The sequence below is a fragment of the Oncorhynchus mykiss genome, chromosome 5 (assembly GCF_057628025.1).
Source record: "Oncorhynchus mykiss isolate SJ-2025 chromosome 5, ASM5762802v1, whole genome shotgun sequence".
NCBI classification, from domain to species: Eukaryota; Metazoa; Chordata; class Actinopteri; order Salmoniformes; family Salmonidae; genus Oncorhynchus; species Oncorhynchus mykiss.
Window position 1 is genome coordinate 25,354,040 of NC_143026.1, and position 26,164 is coordinate 25,380,203.

The 26,164-nt window shown below is 42.0% G+C and overlaps 1 protein-coding gene and 1 long non-coding RNA gene across 11 annotated transcripts in view; both read right to left on the reverse strand.

The window, feature by feature from the left end:
• Window positions 1-26,164, reverse strand: part of LOC110522839 (netrin receptor UNC5D) — a 301,148-nt gene that overhangs the window by 142,647 nt on the left and 132,337 nt on the right. The window lies entirely within an intron of this gene.
• LOC110523489 (uncharacterized) lies at window positions 17,186-18,731 on the reverse strand. Its single transcript, XR_002473453.3, has 5 exons — window positions 18,573-18,731; window positions 18,231-18,412; window positions 18,029-18,125; window positions 17,840-17,921; window positions 17,186-17,719 (listed from the first exon to the last, which is right to left on the reverse strand). It is a non-coding gene; the product is annotated as an uncharacterized LOC110523489 (long non-coding RNA).

The window sequence follows — 26,164 nt, forward strand, 5'->3', positions numbered from 1 at the left end:
ATAGACTGCATCCAATTTGCTGAGTAGAGTATTGGAAGCTATTTTGTAGATGACATCGGGCATGCATTTGGTTTTACTAGCGTTAAGAGCAGTTGGAGGCCACGGAAGGAGTGTTGTATGGCATTTAAGCTCGTTTGGAGGTTTGTTAACCTCTTTATCCTACCCCCTCCTTTTTCGAACATTCTGTTAAAAATCACGCAACATTTCAGCGTCCTGCTACTCATGCCAGGAATATAGTATATGCATATGATTAGTATGTGTGGATAGAAAACACTCTGAAGTTTCTAAAACTGGTTAAATCACGGCTGTGACTATAACAGAGCGTGTGTTTCATCGAAAAGCGCAAGAAAAACTGGTCACTGAAAGCTGAAAAAAGTATCCATGCGCCCCTTTCATGTATTGTTTAAAGGAAACCAAATTTAATATGGAGACGGATGCAATTCCAGCTTCCACACGATGTCGCCAAAAACGTCATTTTCATTGACAAAAATCCTTTGAGACATTACCAATAGATCCGTCATTCCATCCAGCCTACAACAATCGATTTTGGAAGATTGAAAAATGGACATTGTTTTCTTGAGTAGCTGCTATTGAATACAGATCGCCCAGTGATCAATTTGATCGCTTATTAACGTTTACAAATACCTAAAGTTGGGTTACAAAAGTAGGTTGAAGTGTTTTGTCAAAGAATATAGGACACTTATATAATTTTTAAAAATGACGTTGCGTGTTGGAAGAGAGCTTTTTTCCTGAAGCAGACAGGCTATACAAATGGATATTTTGGGCATTCATGGACGGATTTAATCGGGAAAAAGACCAATTTGTGATGTTTATGGGAAATATAGGAGTGCCAACAAAGAATATCATCAAAGGTAATGAATGTTTTATATTTTATTTCTGCGTTTTTGTGTAGTGCCGGCTACGCTAATTATTTTGTTTACTTCGCCTTCAGGCATTTTGGGGTGTTGCATGCTATCAGATAATAGCTTCTCATGCTTTCGCCGAAAATAATTTTAAAAATCTGACTTGTTGGCTAGATTCACAACGAGTGTAGCTTTAATTCAATACCCTGCATGTGTATTTTAATGAACGTTTGAGTTTTAACGAGTACATTTAGCATTTAGCGTAGCGCATTTGCATTTCCAGGTGCCTACTTGAGACGTCTGCGTCTCAAGTAGGATCAAGAAGTTAACAGATGTATACAGAATGATGTCGTCTGCATAGAGGTGGATCAGGGAATCACCCGCAGCAAGAGCGACATTGTTGATATATACAGAGAAAAGAGTCGGCCAGAGAATTGAACCCTGTGGTACCCCCATAGAGAATGCCAGCGGTCCGGACAACAGGCCCTCAGATTTGACACACTAAACTCTGTCTGAGAAGTAGTTGGTGAACCAGGCGAGGCAGTCATTTGAGAAACCAAGACTGTTGAGTCTGCCGATAAGAATACGGTGATTGACAGAGTCGAAAGCCTTGGCCAGGTCGATGAAGATGGCTGCACAGTATTGTCTTTTATCAATGGCGGTTATGATATCGTTTAGGACCTTGAGCGTGGCTGAGGTGCACCCATGACCAGCTCGGAATCCAGATTGCATCGCGGAGAAGGTACGGTGGGATTCGAAATGATCGGTGATCTGTTTGTTAACTTGGCTTTCGAAGACGTTAGAAAGGCAGGTAGGATAGATATAGGTCTGTAACAGTTTGGGTCTAGGGTGTCTCCCCCTTTCAAGAGGGGGGAATCCAGATTGCATAGCGGAGAAGGTATGGTGGGATTCGAAATGATCAGTGATCTGTTTGTTAACTTGGCTTTCGAAGACATTAGAAAGGCAGGTAGGATAGATATAGAGTGGGGCAAAAAAGTATTTAGTCAGCCACCAATTGTGAAAGTTCTCCCACTTAAAAAGATGAGAGAGGCCTGTAATTTTCATCATAGGTACACTTCAACTATGACAGACAAAATGAGTAAAGAAAACCAGAAAATCACATTGTAGGATTTTTAATGAATTTATTTGCAAATTATGGTGGAAAATAAGTATTTGGTCAAAAACAAAAGTTAATCTCAATACTTTGTTATATACCCTTTGTTGGCAATGACAGAGGTCAAACGTTTTCTGTAAGTCTTCACAAGGTTTTCACACACTGTTGCTGGTATTTTGGCCCATTCCTGCTTCACGGAAACATGGCTCACCCGAGAGACGCTATCGGAGTCAGTGCAGCCAGCTGGTTTCTACACGTATCGCGCCGACAGAAACAAGCATCTTTCTGGTAAGAAGAGGGGCGGGGGGGGGGGGGGGGGGGGGGGGGGGGCGTATGCCTTATGATTAACGAGACGTGGTGTAATCATAACAACATACAGGAACTCAAGTCCTTCTGTTCACCTGACTTAGAATTCCTCACAATCAAATGTCGACCGCAATTATCTACCAAGGGAATTCTCTTCGATTATAATCACAGCCGTATATATTCCCCCCCAAGCAGACACATCGATGGCCCTGAACAAACTTTATTTGACTCTATGTAAACTGGAAACCACATATCCTGAGGTTGCATTCATTGTAGCTGGGGATTTTAACAAGGCTAATCTGAAAACAAGACTCCCTAAATTCTGTCAGCATATCGATTGTGCAACCAGGGCTGGTAAAACCCTGGATCATTGTTATTCTAACTTCCGCGACGCATATAAGGCCCTCCCCCGCCCTCCTTTTGGAAAAACTGACCACGACTCCATTTTGTTGCTTCCAGCCTACAGACAGAAACTAAAACAAGAAGCTCCCGTGCTCAGGTCTGTTCAACGCTGGTCCGACCAATCTGATTCCACGCTTCAAGACTGCTTCGATCACGTGGATTGGGATATGTTCTGCATTGCGTCCAACAACAACATTGACGAATACGCTAATTCGGTGAGCGAGTTCATAAGAAAGTGCATTGGCGATGTTATACCCATAGCAAAGATTAAAACATTCCCAAACCAGAAACCGTGGATTAATGGCAGCATTCGCGCGAAACTGAAAGCACGAACCACTGCTTTTAACCAGGGCAAGGTGACCGGAAACATGACCGAATACAAACAGTGTAGCTATTCCCTCTGCAAGGCAATCAAACAAGCTAAGCGTGAGTATAGAGACAAAGTAGAGTTGCAATTCAACGGCTCAGACACAAGGGGTATGTGGCAGGGTCTACATCAATTACGTATAACAAAAAGAAAACCAGCCACGTCGCAAACCAGGATGTCTTGCTCCCAGGCAGACTAAATAACTTCTTTGCTCGCTTTGAGGACAATACAGTGCCACTGACACGGCCCGCTACCAAAACCTGCAGACTCTCCTTCACTGCAACCGACGTGAGTAAACCATTTAAATGTGTTAACCCTCGCAAGGCTGCAGGCTCAGACGGCATCCCCAGCCGCGTCCTCAGAGCATGCGCAAACCAGCTGGCTGGTGTGTTTACAGACATATTCAATCAGTCCTTATCCCAGTCTGCTGTTCCCACATGCTTCAAGAGGGCCACCATTGTTCCTGTTCCAAAGAAAGCTAAGGTAACTGAGCTAAACGACTACTACTAGCACTCACTTCCGTCATCATGAAGTGCTTTGAGAGACCAGTCAAGGACCATATCACCTCCACCCTACCTGACACCCTAGACCCACTCCAATTTGCTTACCGCCCCAATAGGTCCACAGACGACGCAATCGCAACCACACTGCACACTGGACCCATCTGGACAAGAAGAATACCTATGTGAGAATGCTGTTCATCAACTACAGCTCAGCATTTAACACCATAGTACCCTCCAAACTCGTCATCAAGCTCGAGATCCTGGGTCTCGACCCCACAGCAGAGGGAGCACCCCCCTATCCACATCGACGGGACAGTAGTGGAGAGGGTAGTAAGTTTTAAGTTCCTCGGCGTACATATCACGGACAAAATTAATTGGTGCACCCACACAGACAGCGTTGTGAAGAAGGTGCAGCAGCGCATCTTCAACCTCAGGAGGCTGAAGAAATTCGGCTTGTCACCAAAAGCACTCACAAACTTCTACAGATGCACAATCGAGAGCATCCTGTCGGGCTGTATCACCGCTTGGTATGGCAACTGCTCCGCCCACAACCGTAAGGCTCTCCAGATGTTAGTGAGGTCTGCACAACGCATCACGGGGGGCAAACTACCTGCCCTCCAGGACACCTACACCACCTGATGTCACAGGAAGGCCATAAATATCATCAAGGACAACAACCACCCAAGCCACTGCCTGTTCACCCCGCTATCATCCAGAAGGCGAGGTCAGTACAGGTGCATCAAAGCAGGGTAAAGAGACTGAAAAACAGCTTCTATCTCAAGGCCATCAGACTGGCCACTAACATTGAGTGGCTGCTGCCAACATATTAACTCAACTCCAGCCACTTTAATAATGGAAATTGATGTAAAAAATGTATCACTAGCCACTTTAAACAATGCCAATTTATATAATGTTTACATACCCCACATTACTGATCTCATATGTATATGTATATACTGTACTCTATATAATCTACTGCATCTTGCCATCTTTATGTAATACATTTATTTATTTTTTATTTTTTATTTTACCTTTATTTAACCAGGCAAGTCAGTTAAGAACAAATTCTTATTTTCAATGACGGCCTGGGAACAGTGGGTTAACTGCCTGTTCAGGGGCAGAACGACAGATTTGTACCTTGTCAGCTGGGGGGTTTGAACTCACAACCTTCCGGTTACTAGTTCAACGCTCTAACCACTAGGCTACCCTGCCGCCCCAGTACATGTATCACTAGCCACTTTAAACTAAGCCACTTTTATGTTTACATACCCTACATTACTCATCTCATGTGTATATACTGTACTTGATACCATCTACTGCATCTTGCCTATGTCGTTCTGTACCATCACTCATTCATATATCTTTATGTACATATTCTTTACATATTCTTTATCCCTTATGTGTATAAGGTAGTAGTTGTGGAATTGTTAAGGTTAGGTTACTCGTTGGTTATTACTGCATTGTCAGAAGTAGAAGCACAAGCATTTCACTACATTCGCATTAACATCTGCTAACCATGTGTATGTGACAAATACAATTTGATTTGATTTGATTTGAACTGGGTAAGTAGAAGCATCTGCTCCGATGTCCGGCTAAGGCCGGTTGAGGGCACAGCGGATGGAGTTAAGTCGGCGGACCAGTCGTGGTGGTACGGCGGGGTGCCGTGTCGACAAAGGGTCCAGACGAGATGGCGAAAGAGGTCATTGTAGTTTGCCAGCCGGGAGATGCGCCTGGTTCGCGGCTAACTGGTGCTAGCTTCGGGGCCGGGACGTTATCCACTATAGCCACTCGGTAGCAGCAATGATCCGTTGCACAGGTCCAGAGCTTACACAAGGATCCAGTGTAGTGATGGATTCTAGCCACGTTGGGAGAGTCCAGAAGGCATTGGCCGAGTGATCACAGAGTAGGCTGGGATGTGGGCCTGGCTCAGGGCTAGCTTCGGGGCTGGGTCACTCGGTGGCAGCTAGCTACCTGTGATGATCAGGAGTGATGGTCCAGGGTTTACGGCAGGAATCCGGCATTATAGTGGAGAAAACAGTCCAATGCTGGCAAGTATTATCCAGGCTAAAAAACTTCTGGTGTCTGTGCAGAAGGAAAGGCCACTAGCAGTGGCTATAAATGGCTAAATAGCTAGTAGTTAATTACAGTGCCTTGCGAAAGTATTCGGCCCCCTTGAACTTTGCGACCTTTTGCCACATTTCAGGCTTCAAACATAAAGATATAAAACTGTATTTTTTTGTGAAGAATCAACAACAATTGGGACACAATCATGAAGTGGAACGACATTTATTGGATATTTCAAACTTTTTTAACAAATCAAAAACTGAAAAATTGGGCGTGCAAAATTATTCAGCCCCTTTACTTTCAGTGCAGCAAACTCTCTCCAGAAGTTCAGTGAGGATCTCTGAATGATCCAATGTTGACCTAAATGACTAATGATGATAAATACAATCCACCTGTGTGTAATCAAGTCTCCGTATAAATGCACCTGCACTGTGATAGTCTCAGAGGTCCGTTAAAAGCGCAGAGTGCATCATGAAGAGCAATGAACACACCAGGCAGGTCCGAGATACTGTTGTGAAGAAGTTTAAAGCCGGATTTGGATACAAAAAGATTTCCCAAGCTTTAAACATCCCAAGGAGAACTGTGCAAGCGATAATATTGAAATGGAAGGAGTATCAGACCACTGCAAATCTACCAAGACCTGGCCGTCCTCCCTCTAAACTTTCAGCTCATACAAGGAGAAGACTGATCAGAGATGCAGCCAAGAGGCCCATGATCACTCTGGATGAACTGCAGAGATCTACAGCTGAGGTGGGAGACTCTGTCCATAGGACAACAATCAGTCGTATATTGCACAAATCTGGCCTTTATGGAAGAGTGGCAAGAAGAAAGCCATTTCTTAAAGATATCCATAAAACGTGTTGTTTAAAGTTTGCCACAAGCCACCTGGGAGACACACCAAACATGTGGAAGAAGGTGCTCTGGTCAGATTAAACCAAAATTGAACTTTTTGGCAACAATGCAAAACGTTATGTTTGGCGTAAAAGCAACATAGCTCATCACCCTGAACACACCATCCCCACTGTCAAACATGGTGGTGGCAGCATCATGGTTTGGGCCTGCTTTTCTTCAGCAGGGACAGGGAAGATGGTTAAAATTGATGGGAAGATGGATGGAGCCAAATACAGGACCATTCTGGAAGAAAACCTGATGGAGTCTGCAAAAGACCTGAGACTGGGACGGAGATTTGTCTCTCGATGTGCAAAACTGATAGAGACATACCCCAAGCGACTTACAGCTGTAATCGCAGCAAAAGGTGGCGCTACAAAGTATTAACTTAAGGGAGCTGAATAATTTTGCACGCCCAATTTTTCAGTTTTTGATTTGTTAAAAAAGTTTGAAATATCCAATAAATGTCGTTCCACTTCATGATTGTGTCCCACTTGATTCTTCACAAAAAAATACAGTTTTATATCTTTATGTTTGAAGCCTGAAATGTGGCAAAAGGTCGCAAAGTTCAAGGGGGCCGAATACTTTCGCAAGGCACTGTAGCTGGTTAGTTTCTGATGGCTAGCTTCTGATGGAGGTTCTGGCTATAAGGTCTAAAAAATAGCGGATCCGTGTCACATTGGGTGAGGCGGGTAACCGGAAAGTATATTTAATTTAAAAATGGAAAAGAGATTGAAAATAAATTGAAATTTATACAAAAAAAGACAAAAAAGACAAAAGTATACGAGAGGATGAGAAACCACGTCTGCAATGCTACACCATCTTGGAGTGAAAAGCTTAATACCCCGGCCGTCCTACAATCTAAGCTCGATGCCCTCAATCTCACACAAATTATCATGGAACCTACCAGGTACAACCCTAAATCTGTAAACACGGGCACCCTCATAGATATCATCCTGACCAACTTGCTCTCTAAATATACATCTGCTGTCTGCAACCAGGATCTCAGCGATCACTGCCTCATTGCCTGCGTCAGTAATGGAACCGCGGTCAAATGACCACCCCTCATCACTCTCAAACGCTCCCTAAAACACTTCAGCGAGCAAGCCTTTCTAATCGACCTGGCCCGGGTATCCTGGAAGAATATTGACCTCATTCCGTCAGCAGAGGATGCTTGGATACTCTTCGCCCACGCGATATGCAACTTTTCGTGGAAGTTAGGAACCAATATCCACAGGCAGTTAGGAAAGCAAAGGCAAGGTTCTTCAAACAGAAATGTGCATCCTGTAGCATAAACTCCAAAAAGTTCTGGGACACTGTAAAGTCCATGGAGAAAAATAGCACCTCCTCCCAGCTGCCCACTGCACTGAGGATAGGAAACACTGTCACCACTTATAAATCTACGATAATTGAGAATTTCAATAAGCATTGGCTGGCCATCCTTTCCTCCTGGCTACCCATACCCCGGTCAACAGCTCTGCACCCCCCCACAGCTACTTTCCCAAGCCTCCACCATTTTGCCTTCACCCAAATCCAGATAGCTGATGTTCTGAAAGAGCTGCAAAATCTGGACCTCTACAAATTAGCTGGGCTAGACAATATGGACCCTCTCTTCCTAAAATAATCCACCGCAATTGTTGCAACCCCTGTTACTAGCCTGTTCAATGTCTGAGATCCCTAAAGATTGGAAAGCTGCCGCGGTCATCCCCTTCTTCAAAAGGGGAGACACCCTAGACCCAAACTGTTACAGACCTATATCTATCCTACCCTGCCCTTCTAAAGTCTTCAAAAGCCAAGTTAACAAACAGATCACCGATCATTTCGAATCCCACCGTACCTTCTCCGCGATGCAATCTGGATTCCGAGATGGTCATGGGTGCACCTCAGCCACGCTCAAGGTCCTAAACGATATCATAACAGCCATCGATAAAAGACAGTACTGTGCAGCCGTCTTCATCGACCTGTCCAAGGCTTTCGACTCTGTCAATCACCGTAACCTTATCGGCAGACTCAATAGCCTTGGTTTCTCAAATGACCACCTACTTTGCAGACAGAGTTCAGTGTGTCAAATCAGAGGACCTGTTGTCCGGACCTCTGGCAGTCTCTATGGGGGTACCACAGGGCTCAATTCTTGGGCCAACTCTTTTCTCTATAAATATCAACGATGTCGCTATTGCTGCGGGTGATTCCCTGATCCACCTCTACGCAGACGACACCATTCTGTATACATCTGGCACTTCTTTGGACACTGTGTTAACTAACCTCCAAACGAGCTTCAATGCCATACAGCACTCCTTCCGTGGCCTCCAACTGCTCTTAAACGCCAAATGCATGCTTTTCAACCATTCCCTTCCCTCACCCAGCCCGCCCAACTAGCATCACTACTCTGGACGGTTCTGACCTAGAATACGTGGACAAATACAAATACCTAGGTGTCTGGCTAGACTGTAAACTCTCCTTCCAGACTCACATTAAGCATTTCCAATCCAAAATTAAGTATAGAATCAGCTTCCTATTTCGCAACAAAGCATCCTTCTCTCATGCTGCCAAACATACCCTCTTAAAACTGCTTAGTCTACCAATCCTTGACTTCGGCGATGTCATTTATAAAATAGCCTCCAACACTCTACTCAGCAAATTGGATGCAGTCTATCACAGTGCCATCCGTTTTGTCTCCAAAGCCCCATATACTACCCACCACTGCGACCTGTATGCTCTCGTTGGCTGGCCCTCGTTTCATATTCATCCCCAAACCCACTGGCTCCAGGTCATCTATAAGTCTTTGCTAGGTAAAGCCCTGCCTTATCTCAGCTCATTGGTCACCGTAGCAGCACCCACCCGTAGCACGCGCTCCAGCAGGTAGATTTCACTGGTCACCCACAAAGCCAACTCCTCCTTTGGCCACCTTTCCTTCCAGTTCTCTGCTGCCAATGAATGGAACGAATGGAACGAATTGCAAAAATCAATGAAGTTGGAGACTCATAACTTTAAGCGTCAGCTGTCAGAGCAGCTTACAGATCATTGCACCTGTACATAGCCCATCTGTAAATAGCCCACCCAACTACCAATATCCTCATATTGTTTTTTGATTTTTTTGCTCCTTTGTACCCCAGTATCTCTACTTGCACATTCATCTTCTGCTCATCTATCACTTCAGCGTTAATTGCAAAAAAATATATATTTTGCCGCTATGGCCTATTTATTCCCTTACCTCCCTAATCTTACTTCATTTGCACACACTGTATCTAGACTTTTCTATTGTGTTATTGACTGTACGTGTATTTATTCCATGTGTAACTCTGTGTTGCTTGTGTCACACTGCTTTTCTTTATCTTGGCCAGGTTGCAGTTGTAAATGAGAACTTGTTCTGAACTGGCCTACCTGGTTAAATACAGGTGAAATAAAAAATACATTAAAATAAAATAAACACAACAATAAACTTAGTTCATCAACCCTACCCAGGGCTGCAAACAGTATGCACGGTGGTAGATGTGTAGGTGTTGGGACTCGGTATAGGACATATGTGAAAAAAGAGAAGATAGCGACAGAGGGAGGGCGGGAGGGAAAACATCTGAGAGTGAAAGGCAGAGTGAAAAGGAGAAAGATGACCTAAGACATTGAGAAAGAGCAAAGCATGACGAGAAAAATAGAGTATGGGAGAGTGAGCGACAGAGAAAGTAAGAGCTCGGCCCTCAACAACAGTCCCAGCCCAGTGGCCCTGACCGGTGGCCAGGTTATCAGGCCAGCAGAGCGTCGTCATGGACACACACACAAAGCTAGGATTGGCAGCCAACACCTGGAACTTGTCATAATGAGCTCCTTCTGTGTGCCATAAAGCTGCTTATATTCGGCTTCAAGGCCTTTGCTGCCATACTGGGGCCCCGGTTGAACGAACATTTGCTTCATTTACAAGGACGCTTATGATGGACTTGGTAATGCTACGGCTGATCCAGCCACAGCCCTGACACGGCTCTCTACACATAGCCTTGAGGAGCCATAATACAGACATACAGCATGTCTGTATCATTTACGCTTTCTCTGCGGTGGCTCTACATGGGCCGATGGTCATCAGTCATCACAAGTGACTTTATCGCTCAGGTGTCAAGGATAACAACATCAAGGAAACAGTGGACAGTAAATGGAGAGAGGGAACAAGAGAGAGAAAGAGAGGGAGTGAGAAAGGGAGAGGTGTGTATGTGTGACAGAGAGAGACAGAACACATTGAGAGAAAGAGAGAGCGAATGAAAGCGAGAGAAAAAAAGAGGTGGTCGAGGTGTAGGAAACACTATTAAGAGTAATGAATGTCAGTGTGCCTTTCCTCTCCTGACGATCCAGGTGCCTTTGCCAATTATCCTGACAGACAGAGGTCTGATTCATCTCCTCTGCCACCTGGGGATACTCTTCATCTCAATGCCAAACACTGGCCTCGTTAGAGGAGATAGCACAGGGACTAAGGCCACTCTCTCTACTACAGACCAATGGAGAGACGGGGACTAGAGAACCAGAGAGAGTGAGGCAAAGATGGTCACTCTTTACCACAGAGCAATGGAGAGAAGAGAGACTACAGAGTGATGCAAAGATGATCCCTCTACTACAGACCAGTGGAAACAGTGGAGAGGCATTGTGGCGAAATCCTGCACGGAGCCTTCACCGTGTGCTGCCACTTTAAGAGCGCACCAGCTGTCAGGAAGGAGGATGTAAAAATGGCTCTTTCGTCTCTGTGTGAGAGTCTTGTTTGGTGCGGCACTTTTCTCTGTGTGTGCAAGTCTTTGCAGTAGTGTTTTTTGTTTTTGGTGCTTAGTTGTGAAAGTTTTAAGTCAGACCGCCGGTGTACCGCTTTAATACGTGTTTGGAACACCGGCGATCTGACTTAAAACTACTGGCAAACAGGCTTCATTCTAGGCAGTCTCTTTTCTGCTGATGTGTATGTCTCTATCCTACTCTCTTTTCATATCGACAGGGGAAAATCTGCCTGACGTCCCAACAATTTTTTTTATCTTTAAACCTCTCTAACCCGCTACAACATGGACTTCTGTACAGAGCAGAGAGAACAGGTGGCTACGAGACCACGGAGAGACCGTGTCTTCCGTCTGTGTTGTCCGTCTTGCTAACTTGTTTTTATTCCTGCCCCACAGGAGACCTTTTGCCCTTTGCCAGGTCATCATTGTAAATAAGAATTTGTTCTTAATTGACCTGCCTGGTAAAATATAGGTTAAATAAGACTATAGACCTGAGAGAGAGATACGAACGTGAGACAGAGATGGCCACTCTCAACCAGTCATCAATAGTGATGCTAGAGAACAGAGAGAGAAAGAAGAATGAGGTAGACGTGATCACACTCTACAGACCAATGGAGAGACCAGAGAGACAGTAGAGGCAGAGTTACAAAGTGCCAAGAGAATAGAGACATTTCTAGCCAACAATTAGCCTAGCATGCCAGGCTAATCTACGGCATCTATGCCACTGACAGTGGATAAAACTGCCCCTATCAATTTCACCAGCAGCTTGAGACATTGTGATAATGAGGCATTAAACAAACCATCCCCTTATTGCTTATTCCCTGTCTCGGGTAAAGGATGTTGTGGGTATAAGGCCTCCATTTTAAATCAAGGCCACAATAAGGAAATTAAAGGGGCTTTTGTTCAGTTTGGAATTGTTAGGATAAATTAAGAGATAATTAGGGCATCATCCATCCCCCATAATGCGTGCAATCCTTTTGTCAACACTGCTCAGTGAGTTAATTGCACACAAAATATTCATAAACGTCTGGCCTCCTAACAACGAAAAGGGAAGTAAATTAATATACCTATACATCAAAACACTAATGAATATTCAGAGCCTGGGGGTGTGGAAAATAAATAAATGATTACGGTTTCACAACACTTTGCAGAATTAATTTCGAGAGTGCTTTTTCACCTAAAACGAACAATAAGTTGCATAACTAATGAAGCACCAAGGAAATGTACAGTATACAGCACCTCATTTCTAATCATGGTAGAGATAGAGGCTAGAGAAGCTGAGTTTAAAGTAGCACAAACATGCACATCTATAAACAAATCAATTCCCAATCTTATGTTTGCTCAGTGCATTAAGGGAGATCATTAAAGTCAATTGTTTGAAGCATCGCGTTGCTTAACAATATTTTAAAGTCCACGGAATACACTCTCTCAAGGTATTGAATAAAACTAAATTGAACCTTCAATTGTTGAGCCACACTAGCACTTTTAACATGACAACCAGGCTCTGTAGAATGGAGTTCTCATTTCTGAACACCATGAAAAACATTGTGTTCATGTCCAACCTTGACTACAGCAATGATCTAAAGACAATGTTTTGGCAAATTCTGATTGGAATGACATAATTCTCCTTTTTCAAATAGCTCCAAATGCAATATGTCTCCTTCATATGGATCCTACTGCCATGTTTGTTTTCGATTAGAACTGTCTTATCCTGCTAAAGGAAATGACAGACAATGACTCATACCGCCTAAATAGCAAACTATTAAGAAAGAGGGGTTTTACCCCACTGGATTTGTCCTAGTACCGTAACTTTTTTCTACTTATTAAATTACTATTGAACATACTTTGGAATCATTGCATTCAATTTTAAAGTGATAGTTCACAAAAAAATGGCAAACCTCAATCGTGGTCTAATGTTGTAGTGTAGATCCAGCTATATGGCTCAAACCCAATGAATGGGAATTGCCAGGCACCATCTCCACACTAGAACATCTTAACACTGTGTGAAAATGTCTGACAAACTTTGATTTTGTATTGAACTACCACTTTAATGCAACAGTAATGTAAATAAACATACAGTACTTTATCATTACATAACTCCCTGATTACTATTTGAGAGTGACTTGCATAGCTCTAAAGAAGATTGACGAGAAAGCAGCTCTCAAACTCAATTAAGAGGAGTCATGATGATGTTAATTAACCTGTAGACATCTCGTCTGCCACTTGATCATTCCAGTGTAGAGTTTGATGGCTTTAAATGCTTCCAAAGAAGCACTTCACACATCACTCACAATTCCACCTAGTCATTCAAGACACTCATAAAAGGCAATTAAAGTGTCATTTTCACCTCCCTGCGTCAATTAAGCCTTTGGCTCGCATTCTTGCCTAAAAGTCTGTACGTTCTGTATCTGTACACAACGGTGTAATACAATGCATCATCTCTGACCCTGTACAGTAGCATAGGACACTAAAAGCACACTTGTTAGCCAGTTTATTATTTTTGATCTTCTCCGGTTATACATCAGTCTATATTTGGAAGACGGCATCTTTTCGTAAACATTAAAACGCAGAGACCCTGTAGTGAAAGCTCATAGAACCCGGAGACCGGCTGAGAACATTATGTTCACAAACCCCATTGATTTAATAGAGACCATTATGAGATGTTATCAAAGAAACCCACCGCTGTGATTTCACCATTTCAACATAATTCACAATAATAATTACCTCCCGAACTTCAAACTGTGGCAGTTACTGTTAATTGCAGTGTTGCTGGAGTGACTGTGGATTATCCCAGATTCCGCCACCTAGGCGGTGATGTCTCACTGAAAAGCTGGAATTAATAGTACAAATACGACAATATTTAGAGATGATTTTTTAAAATGTTTTTCAGGCCAGGGCTGGAAAGCCAAAGTCTCTCTCTAAAGAATCTATCCCTTTATCTGAGGGATCACTTTAGAAATACTCTTCACTGATTACCTTTTCTCTGGTCTCACTCTCATGGCGCCAATAGAGACAATAGTCTTGTCGCCCGCTCCAAGACAACTTTGCAGCTTTTTTTGTGTTATTTTTTTAAACTTTGCTATTATTTCTTATGATCGCCAAGCACTTTGTACATTAGGTCATTGGTTACCTAATTACATTTTGATTTTCCTGACCTGGACACTTCTACTTCGCTCTGTTTATCCTACCCAGTGTTTTTCCCAAGAGACAACAGCGTAGATGGGGCAGGACATCCAACTTGCAAGTAAGGCTGAGAAGACAGGCAAATCGCCTCCCGCTTCCCAGTATCTTGCTAGACAATGTTCAGTCAATGGACAATAAGCTGGATGATTGAGAACCTCCTTTCAACAAGATGTGAGAGACTGCAATGTCGTCTGCTTTGTTGAGACGTTGCTTACACCATTGGTACTCAACCCAGCCATTTAACCCGCTGGATTTTCCATCGGATGGTGGGATAGGACAAAAGCATCATGGAAAAGCAAAGGAGGAGGGGTACGATTCATGATCAACAACTCTTGGTGTGACCACAGAAATGTTGAAAAAGCTTCTGTAATTCTGTTCACCCTATCTGGAGTTTCTGACGATAAAATGTCGACCCCATTATCTCCCGAGAAACTTTTATTCCGTTATCCTCACGGCTGTATGGGCTGAGAACATTATACATTCCCCCATGGGGGAATGTATACAAATCACGGATAATAAAGGGAAAACACTGACACATCACTTCCAGACAAGCTAAACACCTTTTTTGCTCGCTTCGAGAAAAACAACATTGATCCGCCGTTGTGGGCCCCCGCTGCTCAGGAGGATTGTTGGCTCTCGATCTCTGTGGCCGATGTGAGTAAGACTGTCAATCGTATTGACTCTCCCAAGGCTGCCAGCCTGGATGGCATCCCAAGCCGCGTCCTCAGAGCATGAGCAGACCAGCTGGCTGGAGTGTTTAAGGGCATATTCAAACTCTCCCTATCTCAAATCTGTTGTCCCCACATGCTTCAAGATGTTCACCATTGTTCCTGTACCCAAGCATGCTAAGGTAACTGAACTAAATTACTTCTGTCATCATGAAGGTGTTGGGTTCTGAGAATAGGAAATATACTTATTCATGTCACTGAGGGAGAAAGGGGAATGTATAACATTTACATTATGTCAGGATATGTTATTGTTAGCCATCAGGGATCCTATGGGAGGGATCCTCTGGGAGGAGAAGAGACACAGTCTGGTACCAGGCACCATGACAGCCGTGAGTTGGGGAGAAGTGAGCACTTTGGGGTAGAGGTCAGGTCAGATGAAGTGAGGAAGAACAGATATCACTAAGGTTCTGTCTAGCAACAAAGATGCATTGGCTGTTCAGATGTGTAGGAGGAGGCTCGGACTAGGAGGAAGTGTTAAATATCAGTTATTTTGTGAAATGTCGTTGCCTAATGCAGTTGTAATGATCACCTGGGAAGAATTACATTTGGTTAAGCATTCATAGTGTCCATTGAGGTTTTTACTCTGAAAATTAGAACCTAACAAAAGGACTTTGAGAGGCAAGTCAAGGACCATATCCCCTCCAGCTTCAAGTTCCTTGGTGTGCAAATCGACACAATGGTGAAGAAGGCACATATGCGCCTCTTCAATCTCAGGCAGCTGAAGAAAGTCGGCATGGCCCCTAAGACCCACACAAACTTCTACATATGTACAGTGGTTCCTCCTTTGAAAGTTGCGAGCTTATACTGCGGGACTTAGAGGTACCCAGCGTCACGGCTTCATTGCTCCAGACCACCACAAGGGGGAGTTAGAGCAATCATATCGAGTGGTTCCAAATGACGGATTAGAGACAGAGCCACCCCTCCCTGGTGGCTTTCTTCAGCAAAGATGGCTGACAAAACATTACAGGGAGGCAAATGTAAGTAGTTATAACGTCATAATGAGTCAGGCAAAAAAATTACAATTGAGAGGAATGTGTTAGTTACTGTAGAGACAAACAATTGTGCATTTTTTTGTCATAAAGTTAATTTACAAAAGTTTTTCTGTCATATCCAATACCAGGTGTATCAAACTCCATTCTGTGAATGCTGCTGTGTCTGCATGTATATATTACAATTATACACTTCAACAGTGTTTACCACTCCTGCTCCTGGGACATCAATGATTACACATTGTAACTATGCAATAGACTAGAAACATAATTTTGTAATTCATATATACAGAATAAAAAGACAGTACATTCACGCCCACAAGCGTGCTAAATGACACGTGGAAGAGAGCGAGGAACCAGATGGGAGTAACTAAACAGGCTGTTTGCTCTGAGACCGGCATAATAATGTAATGAAACAAGCAGGGAGCAGGTTTCGAACCCTCTAACATTCTAGCCCTAAATCCAGCACACTATCGACTGTGCCCAAATTTATTAATTGGGGTTGGGGCCGTAAAAATACTTTATCTATTGGAATCTTTAACATTTGGAAAGGGGAAAGGTGTTAGGTGTGACCCCCCCCCCTCATTTGTGTATATCTTTCCACATCTACCTAAACACGTATCTACCTAGACACGGTTCATGTTTTGAAAATTAAATAAATATATATATATATGTTTGAATTCAGTCTGTATCACAGTCTGTATCACCAGACAAGCAATTCATTTCAACAATAATCTTCATTTTAATTTGACTTTACAAACAACAAGAGGGCTTAATTGGAGTCTATTTCTTTGGGGCCTTGACCTATATAAAATAACTTAACCTGCTGAGGTAGGCTACGAGGCTTTATTAGGCCTACTTATAATTGCAACTGTTCTAAAATGCAGCATCCTACATAGAACAATCATTTAAAGAAAAAAAGTCTGCACATTCGATCTAAACAATGGAACTAATAATTAAAAGTGCACATTTCTAAATCCCAAACTATACAAGTAATTGGAAAGGTAGATACAAATGATGTGTAACACAATACAGAATGTAAACAAGACGCTGTGTTTTTATTTACAGTAGTGATGGACAACTGGAGGCATTTTGAAAACAGGTTTTCAAACACTTGTTTTTCACAACTGTAGCAGGTGAAGCCCATCATGCAAATGTTTCCTATTAGCAGGACAATATGCTTTTTATAACCCGGCTACTGTTGTGAAAATCCCCAAACTTGCAATGTATTCAACGCTTAAGTACTCTAAAGTGTTACATTTCTAACTCAGAACAGCAGTACAGTACTTATTCAGCAACATCTTTGTTCTTTTTTTAATAAAATAATTAGAAAAAAGACATTCAAATGTGGATGTTTATATAAACTACAAACTATAAACAACAAACTACGACCACAGGTAAAACCTTGCTGAGATGATCAATGTATTTGTTGCATTGTTACATCTTCAATTTCTAGCGCCAAAACATCTTGATGGCCTCGACCAGTTCATCTTTGCTTGTCGGCTTGGCAGAGTTACGAATGAGTGTTTTCAGTTGATGCCAAACAAGTTAGATGGGGTTTAAATCCGGAGACCTACATGTAGAGATGAAACAAATATTTGTAGATGTACTGTAGGCCTACAGAAGGTGTTGTAGGTCTTTTATTTATTTATTTTTATTGAACCTTTATTTTGCTACATAAAGGTCTACTTACTCTGCTGGCGTCTTGACCCAGTTTATGCCCTTATTTGCAATACAAACCTGGGCGGCAGTGTGTTGTGGGTCATTGTCTGCATCTGGAAAAGAAAGAAAGACATTTAGCTTAACAGCCCAAATTAGGTACAATAATAGAACTATACACGTAAATAGACCTAAACGTAACTAAATATTGCTATAATCCTACCTTGAAAGAAACGATGTGTACCCAGAAACACCTCTCTGACATAGGGTCCAGCATATCTCAATGATTTCTTCCTCAAAGAAATCTCGAGCCTTGATTCCTGAAAAAGGAGGCAAGAGTGAAATATTGTGGAACACATAGCAGTCTGTGAGGTGTAGGCTACAATATTTGATGTACCTTTTGCTTTGTAAATAGCCAAACTTACCATGAAAAATCAAATATGGGCCTGTTCCCTGGCAAAAAATTGCCCCCCACACATGGAGTTTGAGTGGATACTTGCTTGGTCGTCTTTATTTTTTTTTTAGCAAATTGCTCAAGGGCCACGGTTGATTAGTCTGTGAATATGACGTTATTGAATGTCTCGCCAGCTTTGATCCATGCCTAGGCCTGCAGAACGCAAAGTTTTTTGTTTGTCAGATGAATCATTGGGTCGAAACTACAGAACAGTACAAAACAAGCGAACACACTTTAACACACAGGTTAATGTTCTGATCATTAAAAAAATAAATAATAATAATAATATATATATATTTAAAACATTTCTTACCAAGCCTTTCCGTAAGTCCACCCAAGTTTCTTCAACTGTCTTCTTACTGTAATTAGAGCGATGTTGATTTCGTGCCGTGATGCCAGCAAATTACAGATTGCCTTTGCTGATCGCTCGTCATCTTCATTCATCAGTGAGTCAATGGCTTGAATAGTCTCGCTGGAAATTAAATACAATGTGAAAATGTGCAGCATACAGTAAAGACCAGCAGTCAATTTATTTAAGCATTATTTGTAGCATTATTAGGCCTACATTAAAGTTTCGTAGCCTACTGTACCTGTTAATTTTCCTGGACTTTCAAGTTCGGTGTAAAACAGTTTTTGCAATTAGCACTGTCCGTGACAGTATTTATGAAATGCATCCAGTAGATTTTTCGTTCCTCCTGAAAGCCCTAATCTGCTCATTTAAATTAATAGAGATCCTGGTCATGGTGCTACAGTACAATCAAAGTGAGGACAATTGGCAATCTGCTGTATACTTATAGCCTATTGTAACCTGAAAGTCACACCTTTTCTCACCCTGCCCAAAACTCCACCCTTAACACAGTTACCATTCAAAAACCAGCTGTTAATAAAAATAAAAAAATCACATTGCAACCAAAGAGAACAGATAAAATTGACATTGTTTTCATCAAACAAGCTTCTTTCCATGGTGCTACCCGTTCCAGGGTTAGGACTGTAACCACCAGCTTCTTTCTATGGTGCTACCCGTTCCAGGGTTAGGACTGTAACCACCAGCTTCTTTCTATGGTGCTACCCGTTCCAGGGTTAGGACTGTAACCACCAGCTTCTTTCTATGGTGCTACCCGTTCCAGGGTTAGGACTGTAACCACTAGCTTCTTTCTATGGTGCTACACATTCCAGGGTTAGGACTGTAACCACCAGCTTCTTTCTATGGTGCTACCCGTTCCAGGGTTAGGACTGTAACCACTAGCTTCTTTCTATGGTGCTACACGTTCCAGGGTTAGGACTGTAACCACCAGCTTCTTTCTATGGTGCTACCCGTTCCAGGGTTAGGACTGTAACCACTAGCTTCTTTCTATGGTGCTACCCGTTCCAGGGTTAGGACTGTAACCACCAGCTTCTTTCTATGGTGCTACACGTTCCAGGGTTAGGACTGTAACCACCAGCTTCTTTCTATGGTGCTACTAGTTCCAGGGTTAGGACTGTAACCACCAGCTTCTTTCTATGGTGCTACCCGTTCCAGGGTTAGGACTGTAACCACCAGCTTCTTTCTATGGTGCTACCCGTTCCAGGGTTAGGACTGTAACCACCAGCTTCTTTCTATGGTGCTACCCGTTCCAGGGTTAGGACTGTAACCACCAGCTTCTTTCTATGGTGCTACCCGTTCCAGGGTTAGGACTGTAACCACCTGCTTATTTCTATGGTGCTACCCGTTCCAGGGTTAGGACTGTAACCACTAGAGGACTTGAAAATGATCCGGAGCTGAGAGGATCACCAAAACTAAAAGGTATTTCGGTTTCAGAGCATTTTATATATAAAAAAGAGAAGGTATATAGCCTATCAATGTGTAGGCATACTGTATAATAAAAACAATAATTGTGTACTAAAAACATAAGTGTTTTTGCAGCACTTACAACCATGCCGACACCCATCCGTGGAGATCAGTGGACAAAGGGCTGGACAACGGGCCGCACCGAACAAACACATGGTTGCCAAGAAAGCGGTTAGTTAAGCTAGATTCTTAAAATGTGTATGCAGCATTGGTGTGTTAGAGTCACTTTTAATTCTTTATTGATCTACTGTTTCTATCATAGGCCACTGTAATCGATGGGGGCTCAGGGCGGTACCATTCTGGTCATCTGATGAAGGTGCTCATGGGTGAGATTCAAACTTTGAAGACCGAGATCGAATCATTGAAGGCAGACCATCAGAAAGAAAAACATTCTCTGAGGGCAGAGATATGGGCGACAGCTGATGCATTGGTCCAGAGCCAGGCGGTATTGGCGGGGAGACACTCCTCATCAGCGGAGAGTCAGGTGGCATTGGTGGAGAGTCAGGTGGAGAATGACGCGTTGAAATGACGGCTTATATCTTCAAAATGCTTAAAATGCTTTATTATCCATATGTAAAAGCATATACTGTACAGAACTGTATTTCTTCATCAGCATCTTTTATGCTTTCATTAATAAAATAATGATAAAAATTCCCTTTCAAAATGCTGATGTTTATTTAGTTATGGATCCATAATGAATTACTTGTTCAAATATACCATGATATTGTGTGTTGACTGAATATAAGCAAGTGATGTCTGCTTTTTTGCCTTTTTCTTGCTCACTCAAGGTCAAATGAAAACGAAATCTCCAAAATATTTTTACTTTTTAAACAAAGTGATTATTATTAATTAATTTAGAATGATATAAAAGCCCCTTAGGATCTGTGAGAATATGTACCGGAAAATGCCACTTAGATATTCATTTAGAGTTGTCCAATCCTCAAATGTAATTATCGGCGAGGAGTAACGTCATTGAAAAAAATATTTTTCGATATACTGTAGGCCTACCATAGGTGAAATGAGTCTCACTACCGTTGAGAAATGTCGAATGAAGGCAAACAATTAGGAATCCTCCAATTATGTTGCCTACTCACGACCGTCACGTTGTACTGGCTTTATTTACAAATTAGTGAGAATGTCTCACCCCATGTTCAATAATTGCCTTGTTCTCGCTCACTCTAGATTAAATGAAAACAAACCACTCCTCCTTAGATATTCTCAGATATTCTCACAGATCCTAACAGAAAATGCCCCTTAGATATTAATATAGAGACCTCCAATCCTCTAAATGTAATTATTGGCAGAGAGTCAGGTCATTGAAAAAAATATACTCACTAGTGTTGAGTAATGTCTAATGTCTAATTCTGTAGCAGACATCACAACTGTGTTGTGAAGACATCACAACTATGAAATAACACATATGGAATAAGTTAAGAACAAATACAGCCTACTCCTTCCTCCCTGTCGGGGTTCTCCGCACAACACAGGGATTCTTTAGCTAAATAACCCAGTACTGTACTGCCTACCGTCACATTGAACAGCGCCATATTTTCCGTTCCATTCTAACAGAAACCCAGAGGGTTTTTCATTTTTCATGGAGTAGAAACACCGTAATATTAATCAAATTAATTAAGCAAGTACCAGTCAAAAGTTTGGACACCTACTCATTTCAGGATTTTTCTTTATTTTACTATTTTCTACATTGTAGAATAATAGTGAAGACATCACAACTATGAAATAACACCGGTCTCCCGATGCCCTGCATTCTGTAGTACAGACAAGGCCTGCTCCCCCTTATGTAAGGAATTAGGCACTTTCCCATGTTTACTACATTATTTATTGTAGACTGCTCAGTAGCCTAATAAACAAATAAACACATTTGGTTAATAAAATAATTATAAAAATTACTCTTAAAATGCAGATGTTGATTTAGTTATGGATTCATAACAAATTACTATGGGAATAAATATAACTGATTTACAGAAATATTGGAACAAAGTTGTCTTGTGAAGGCAGACAATTTAGAATCCTCCGATCATTTAGCCTACTCCCGACGTCACGTCATACAGCGCCATAGAAACCCTGAGGGTTTCGTTTTTCCAACAAAGGGTATATAACAAAGTATTGAGATACACTTTTGTTATTGACCAAATACTTATTTTCCACCATAATTTGCAAATAAATTCATTAAAAATCCTACAATGTGATTTTCTGGTTTTCTTTACTCATTTTGTCTGTCATAGTTGAAGTGTACCTATGATGAAAATTACAGGCCTCTCTCATATTTTTAAGTGGGAGAATTTGCACAATTGGTGGCTGACTAAATACTTTTTTGCCCCACTGTAGCTCATTCTAATATATTTACTACTGTACATTCCACTTTTGTTACACTGTTTACACACACCACATATTTCTATATTGGATTCTTGACATACTGTAGCTCACTCTAATATATCTACTATTTTTGGGATATTTTTTCGGTGTATATACACATAGATTTTGGATAACTGATACAGTGTTATTTGGGTTGTTAATTGGATTCGTTCGGACATTTCTTGATTTCGATATTAGTTTTGATTATTTGTATATTGTTTGACATTTTACAGCACTGTTAGGCGCTAATAACACAAGCATTTAGCTGCACCCGCTATAACATCTGCTAAACGGTGTACTCAACCAATACATTTTGATTAAATGTTCTTTCATTGTTTTCAAAAACTTGAAATAAAGTCACAGCTTTGATCTTCAAGTTAGCTTTCGACATGGAATTGGATCCCTCGACTACTCTAGTTGCCACAAGAGTAAGAATTGTTATAAATGTCCTTGCTTTTAAAAATCTTCATCTTGAAAAAAAATGTGTCCCTCCGTGTTGGAAAAAAAACAGTGTGCTTAATAATTCAACCACAGAAAATACTTTGTTCTGGGCACATTTTGTAAAATTAATACATAGTGAATAATGCAAACTAACTCGACAAATACGGGGCAGGGCATTGTGGTTAATGATATTCTGATGCTGTGCTCGCCCATCAAAAGGTAGCTACTATTTGTTATTATTGACTCGACATGTAATACCATGCCGAGCTGTCATATCACAGATCCATCAAGCCTATATGTTCATTAGTCTACAAACAACATATTATTATTATCTGGAGCGAATAAAAAGTGAGGCTAAATTAGCATTTAGATCATTTTAGTGCTAATGCATTAATCGCAACATGTTGGTACTCTGATGTTGCAGTGCTCTGTCATCTGGAGAAGGATGCTGGGATGCCAGCGTAGTCTGGTAGCCAGGTCTCCCAACCTGCAGACCCCCACTGTGGCAATCTGTGTGTTCATCCTTGTGGGGCCCGCATGGGGCCTGCTGATAGAACAGTGAAAGCAGGCCGACTGCATGTGGCCAAACGTGGCCAATGCCTAAACGATGAGGCGCCGCATGACGCCTGCAAACTAGGTCTCAACACCAGGAGGAGAGGTGAATGGAGGCAAACACAGAAAGGAGGGTTCGAGGGGAGAAATGAAGTACACAAGAAGGTATAAATGCAACAAAATAACCAGAACTACAGATGAACAAGACTGATCTCAATTCTTCCCCTTGTTAATCAAGACCACAACAAAGTCTGTCCCTCTCACATCAGTGATCATTATGGCTACAAAATGTCTTAAGCATTTCTGAAATTCTGTTTTGACAGTAAAGACAACACACACTAAATCAAACGTGCAGATTAGGTGAAGTTCTCTTCTGCTGAGAAGAGATCATCAGAGCTCTAGTGTAAAAGACAGTTAAACAGACCTCGATTGGTTAGAGACGTGCAGAGTACACCTGCACATATGTCCTTTTAAGACACTGCACAAGCAACAGTGAAGAGGCAGATCTGTTGTGATAGTCTGGCTGACTTTAGTTTTTCAGGAAGCTATGGCATTGGGTTTCTTCAGAAGCCATTCCATGAGTAGGAGCCATTCAAATGCCTGATATGTTTTCAAAGCATGGTTCTGTACAGCCATGAAATGGCCATAACCACTTCCAACTAAATGATAAATGCTGTTTATCTCTGTGCTGTTTGGAAGTGTAAGTGTGTGTAATTGTGTTCAAGTCAATGAGGTCAGGTATCTCATCCTTCAGTCACACTGTTAAGAGCGTATATATAGAGCAGAGTTAGACAGACATCATTAAGGAACATTATCACAACAAAACAAACTTCAAATCCAATATCTCCAGAAGCAAATCTGAAAAGGCTCCCTGGACTTAAGCATATTGATCAAAATACACAGAAAAAGACATTGACACAGACACACAGACAACACACACAACAAGAAAGAATGTTGAAATGACTATTCTTACCTAAATGAACACAGAATTATCATGGCAAAGGTCCACAGCACATGAAAGAAAATAGAGATACAAACTAATTAGGCATGTCCATCTAACACAAAGACATGAATAAATCATTAAGATGTTTGAAATGTGCCCTTATTTCCATGAGAGGTTGGTAATAGAATAAAAGCCATGTCATAATGCCAAACATCATATAGAAATGATTAGTGATAACAAAGAGCACATACTATACATCAATGCCCAGCAGTGTTACATTAACAGGTATTCAGACTGAAACCTTGGGAAAAGCTCTGACAACCACTGACAGACTACAAAATCACACATTTTCTACTGGCAATCAGGGATACAACACAAAGGCCCTCATTTATCAAACAATCATACACTCAAATCTGGAGGCGTATAAAGCTATACTGAACAAAAATATAAACGCAACATGCAACAATTTCAAAGATTTTACAGTTCATATATGGAAGTCAGTCAACTGAAATAAATTCATTAGGCCCTAATCTATGGATTTCACATGATTTGGAATAACGATATGCATTTGTTGGTCACAGATACCTTAAGAAAAAGGTAGGAGTGTGGATTAGAAAACCAGTCAGTATCTGGTGTGACCACCATTTGCCTCGTGCAGTGCGACATCTCCTTCACATAGAGTTGATCAGGTTGTTGATTGTGGCCTGTGGTATGTTGTCCCATTCCTCTTCAATGGCTGTGCAAAGTTGTTGAATATTGGCAGGAACTGAAACACACTGTCGTACACGTCAATCTAGAGCATCTCAAACATGCTCAATGGGTGACGTCTGGTGAGGCCATGGAAAAACAGGGACATTTTCAGCTTCCTGGAATTGTGTACAGAACCTTGCGACCTGGAGCTGTGCATTATTGTGCTGAAACATGAGATGATGGCGGAAGATGAACAGCAAGAAAATAGGCCTCTCGTCACGGTATCTCTGTGCAGTCAAATTGCCATCGATAAAATGCTATTGTGTTCATTGTCCGTAGTTTATGCCTGCCCATACCATAACCCCACCGCCACCACTGGGAACTCTGTTCACAACATCAGCAAATGCTCACCCACACAAAGCCGTACACCCTGTCTGCCATTTGCCCAGTACTGTTGAAAATCAGGATTCATCCCTTAAGAGCACACTTCTCCAGCGTGCCAGTGGGCATCGAAGGTGAGTATTTGCCCACTGAAGTCGGTTACGATGTCGAACTGCAGTCAGGTCAATTCCCTGGTGAGGACGACGAGCATGCAGATGAGCTACCCTAAGACGATTTCTGTCAGTTTCATCAGCTTTCCAGGTGGCTGGTCTCAAACAATCCTGCAGGTGAAGAAGCTAGATGTGGAGGGCCTGGTGTGGTTACATGTGGTGTGGTCTATGGTTGTGAGGCTGGTTGGACATACTGCCAAATTTTGTAAAATGACGGAGGCGGCTTACGGTAGAGAAATTAACATTCATTTCTCTGGCAACAGCTCTGGTGGACATTCCTGCAGTCAGCATGCCAATTGCACGCTCCCTCAAAACTTGGGACATCTGTGGCATAGTGTTATGTGACAAAACTGCACATTTTAGAGTGGCCTTTTATTGTCCCCCAGCACAAGGATTATCTTGGCAAAGGAGAAATGCTTAGTAACAGGGATGTAGAGAGAGATGGGATGTTTTTTGTGTGCGTATGGAACATTTCTGGGATCTTTTATTCCAACAACTTACATGTTGCGTTTATATTTTTGTTTAGT